At 53.3% G+C, this 5000-nt stretch overlaps 1 non-coding gene across 1 annotated transcript; it reads right to left on the reverse strand.

Annotated features, from left to right (window-relative positions):
* Positions 1-350: 350 nt before the first annotated feature.
* Positions 351-2242, reverse strand: LOC126313525 (small subunit ribosomal RNA). Its single transcript, XR_007555210.1, has one exon. It is a non-coding gene; the product is annotated as a small subunit ribosomal RNA (ribosomal RNA).
* Between the last annotated feature and the right edge of the window lie 2758 nt (positions 2243-5000).

The following is a 5000-nucleotide window of genomic DNA, read 5'->3' on the forward strand; positions in this document are numbered from 1 at the left end:
TTCAGTCTCCCACTGTCTCTTTCAAGACAGTAGCATTTGCGGGACTGAGGCGTCTGACGGCCCCTGTTCCACTATTTTTTTGTGTCCAACGGCCTCACAGCCGATGGGCGTCGTACGGCTCCACACCGGAGCGGACAGGCACTCGGGCGAACGTCATTCAAAACCGGCGCCAGGCGCCAGGTACCGCAGGCCAGCCGCTCCAGAGCTTCAGCGCTCGTACCACACAACAACAACACTTCCGCTAGTTTTGAGAGGCACGCGTGGTTCCGCACGCGGCGCACGGCCACTGCCGTACAGGTAGCGTGTTGCGCGACACGACACGCACATCGAAAGACATGCAGTCTAGTCAGTAATGATCCTTCCGCAGGTTCACCTACGGAAACCTTGTTACGACTTTTACTTCCTCTAAATGATCAAGTTTGGTCATCTTTCCGGTAGCATCGGCAACGACAGAGTCGATGCCGCGTACCAGTCCGAAGACCTCACTAAATCATTCAATCGGTAGTAGCGACGGGCGGTGTGTACAAAGGGCAGGGACGTAATCAACGCGAGCTTATGACTCGCGCTTACTGGGAATTCCTCGTTCATGGGGAACAATTGCAAGCCCCAATCCCTAGCACGAAGGAGGTTCAGCGGGTTACCCCGACCTTTCGGCCTAGGAAGACACGCTGATTCCTTCAGTGTAGCGCGCGTGCGGCCCAGAACATCTAAGGGCATCACAGACCTGTTATTGCTCAATCTCGTGCGGCTAGAAGCCGCCTGTCCCTCTAAGAAGAAAAGTAATCGCTGACAGCACGAAGGATGTCACGCGACTAGTTAGCAGGCTAGAGTCTCGTTCGTTATCGGAATTAACCAGACAAATCGCTCCACCAACTAAGAACGGCCATGCACCACCACCCACCGAATCAAGAAAGAGCTATCAATCTGTCAATCCTTCCGGTGTCCGGGCCTGGTGAGGTTCCCGTGTTGAGTCAAATTAAGCCGCAGCCTCCACTCCTGGTGGTGCCCTTCCGTCAATTCCTTTAAGTTTCAGCTTTGCAACCATACTTCCCCCGGAACCCAAAAGCTTTGGTTTCCCGGAGGCTGCCCGCCGAGTCATCGGAGGAACTGCGGCGGATCGCTGGCTGGCATCGTTTATGGTTAGAACTAGGGCGGTATCTGATCGCCTTCGAACCTCTAACTTTCGTTCTTGATTAATGAAAACATACTTGGCAAATGCTTTCGCTTCTGTTCGTCTTGCGACGATCCAAGAATTTCACCTCTAACGTCGCAATACGAATGCCCCCGCCTGTCCCTATTAATCATTACCTCGGGTTCCGAAAACCAACAAAATAGAACCGAGGTCCTATTCCATTATTCCATGCACACAGTATTCAGGCGGGCTTGCCTGCTTTAAGCACTCTAATTTGTTCAAAGTAAACGTGCCGGCCCACCGAGACACTCAACAAAGAGCACCCTGGTAGGATTTAAACGGGGTCCGCCTCGGGACGCGAAAGCACCCCTTCGGCTCGCCCCACCGGCAGGACGTCCCACGATACATGCCAGTTAAACACCGACGGGCGGTGAACCAACAGCGTGGGACACAAATCCAACTACGAGCTTTTTAACCGCAACAACTTTAATATACGCTATTGGAGCTGGAATTACCGCGGCTGCTGGCACCAGACTTGCCCTCCAATAGATACTCGTTAAAGGATTTAAAGTGTACTCATTCCGATTACGGGGCCTCGGATGAGTCCCGTATCGTTATTTTTCGTCACTACCTCCCCGTGCCGGGAGTGGGTAATTTGCGCGCCTGCTGCCTTCCTTGGATGTGGTAGCCGTTTCTCAGGCTCCCTCTCCGGAATCGAACCCTGATTCCCCGTTACCCGTTACAACCATGGTAGGCGCAGAACCTACCATCGACAGTTGATAAGGCAGACATTTGAAAGATGCGTCGCCGGTACGAGGACCGTGCGATCAGCCCAAAGTTATTCAGAGTCACCAAGGCAAACGGACCAGACAAGCCAATCCGATTGGTTTTGATCTAATAAAAGCGTCCCTTCCATCTCTGGTCGGGACTCTGTTTGCATGTATTAGCTCTAGAATTACCACAGTTATCCAAGTAACGTGGGTACGATCTAAGGAACCATAACTGATTTAATGAGCCATTCGCGGTTTCACCTTAATGCGGCTTGTACTGAGACATGCATGGCTTAATCTTTGAGACAAGCATATGACTACTGGCAGGATCAACCAGGGAGCTGCGTCAACTAGAGCTGAGCAGCCGGCCGCCCGGGAGTGTGTCCCGGGGGCCCGCGCGAACACGCAAGCGTCCGCTCAATTATTCTGCAAACAGGAGGAGGCCGAGCTCCCCTGCACGATACACCTCGAAACCCTCTCAGGTCCCGGCGGCGCGCAGCGCCGTCCTAGGTACTTGGTCGGTTTCGAGAGAGGCGCAATCACCCGGAGTTAGGCGAGTAGACGGTTTTAGTGCGAACACCCTTGCTCCCAACTGAGCTTGCCGCTGCCGACAGAGGCCCGGGAGCGTGCTGTCGTGGCATTGCCGGCGGGAGACAACACGCGCCACCTATGGTGACCGGCAGCTCCAACGCCAGCGCCACACAAGGGCAAAGCCCCACTTGGGTGCAGAAGCGAACTCTCCCAGCACAGCGCACGCGCCTACACGTCCGCACAACTGCGATACAAACCACCTGCGAGAACCGCTGGGGCGACCGAGCAGCAGACGGCGTCGCGGCGCCGAGTGCCAGGCGGCGGCGCATCCTCAACGCACACAGTCCTCAATCAGACCAGCACACTGCAGATGTCCACCGCGCTTCGCACCGGGCTCGGCTGAACCAACTTTGGCCGCCAGGCGCCGCGTGCAGGGTGCGCCGCAGCGTAGCTGCGCCGCCTGCCGGGCCCGTCGGCTGGCGCTCCTGCCACTCGGCGCCCCCCACCAGCCGCCTGTTGCGCGTGCGCCCACGCAGCGCGCGGCCAACACGCCGGGCGGCCCCCCTTCACCGGCCGGGAACAGTCCCACCAAGCCACCGCCGCGTATCGCTTCATACCCACATGGGCCTAGTCACGTGTGTGGATGTGGCGGGTACCGCTGAAACAACCGGTTAATAGCTGTACCGATCGTCGCCATCACAGATTCACCTCCAGCGTGAACCGCTCAACAACGGATTTCCAGTTCATTTGCGTATCTTGGGCAGTAAACGTAGATGTCCACCTACATTTGCGAATTCAACAATTCTTGCATGCCAGGATGTCATGTGTCACGACACACTACATCAGACCACATACACACTGCGACATGTGCAGAAGAGAACACGTGGAAGGTGGCCCGCGCACGTATGCGATGTCCCTTCCGCGATCCACTGTCAACCGGCATCTGCGGCATGTCCCAGATATGGAACGCGGTCCACCAGGGTAGCACTTTGTGTGAGGCAATACGACAAAGTCGGAATACACGCGTCACTACATCAGACGGCTCACGCTGACCTGACCTGACCTGACCTGACTCACCGCACCACCACCCCCAGCGACCCAGGGTGACATACAATGCGTTCGTACGTTCCTCCCACACGCCTCTACGGCGTACCACAGTGCAACCTAGCTGTTATTGGGAGACGAGACAAGTAGCATCGAGCACAACATATGGAAATTGAGATTCGACACCGTTGGGCACAGCCAGCGTACGGTCACACGTATCACACTACTTCACTCTGTACGTAACGACCGATGATCGGTACAGCGTGTGGGTTACGCGTACGACATCAGCGGACAATGGACACAGACCATACCACGACGTACACTGAGGGCGTCGACATCTGAATGCAACTGAACAGCTGCGAGGCTCATTTAACACTCAAACGCCAAACCGACCAGCTTGAGAGGACAGAGACACAAAGAGGGGGACAGAGGGGGGGGGGGGCGATATAGTCCTATTGCAGTACAATTGACAGTGGATAGCGGGAATATGTGGAAAGTAAGCAACACTCGCAAGACATCTACATGAGGATAACAACGACACCAGAGATTCCGAGCAGTGAACTATGTTAGGCAAAGGGACAACGTGGGTTAGGTTAAGGGACAACGTGGGTTAGGTTAAGGGACAACGTGGGTTAGGTTAAGGGACAACGTGGGTTAGGTTAAGGGACAACGTGGGTTAGGTTAAGGGACAACGTGGGTTAGGTTAAGGGACAACGTGGGTTAGGTTAAGGGACAACGTGGGTTAGGTTAAGGGACAACGTGGGTTAGGTTAAGGGACAACGTGGGTTAGGTTAAGGGACAACGTGGGTTAGGTTAAGGGACAACGTGGGTTAGGTTAAGGGACAACGTGGGTTAGGTTAAGGGACAACGTGGGTTAGGTTAAGGGACAACGTGGGTTAGGTTAAGGGACAACTTGAGTTAGGTTAAGGGGCAACTTGAGTTAGGTTAAGGGGCAACTTGAGTTAGGTTAAGGGACAAATTGAGTTAGGTTAAGGGACAAATTGAGTTAGGTTAAGGGACAACTTGAGTTAGGTTAAGGGACAACTTGAGTTAGGTTAAGGGACAAATTGAGTTAGGTTAAGGGACAACTTGAGTTAGGTTAAGGGACAACTTGAGTTAGGTTAAGGGACAAATTGAGTTAGGTTAAGGGACAAATTGAGTTAGGTTAAGGGACAAATTGAGTTAGGTTAAGGGACAAATTGAGTTAGGTTAAGGGGCAACTTGAGTTAGGTTAAGGGGCAACTTGAGTTAGGTTAAGGGACAAATTGAGTTAGGTTAAGGGACAAATTGAGTTAGGTTAAGGGACAAATTGAGTTAGGTTAAGGGACAAATTGAGTTAGGTTAAGGGACAAATTGAGTTAGGTTAAGGGACAACTTGAGTTAGGTTAAGGGACAACTTGAGTTAGGTTAAGGGACAACTTGAGTTAGGTTAAGGGACAACTTGAGTTAGGTTAAGGGACAACTTGAGTTAGGTTAAGGGACAACTTGAGTTAGGTTAAGGGACAACTTGAGTTAGGTTAAGG

The sequence above is a fragment of the Schistocerca gregaria genome, unplaced genomic scaffold, assembly GCF_023897955.1.
Source record: "Schistocerca gregaria isolate iqSchGreg1 unplaced genomic scaffold, iqSchGreg1.2 ptg000483l, whole genome shotgun sequence".
Lineage (NCBI taxonomy): Eukaryota > Metazoa > Arthropoda > Insecta > Orthoptera > Acrididae > Schistocerca > Schistocerca gregaria.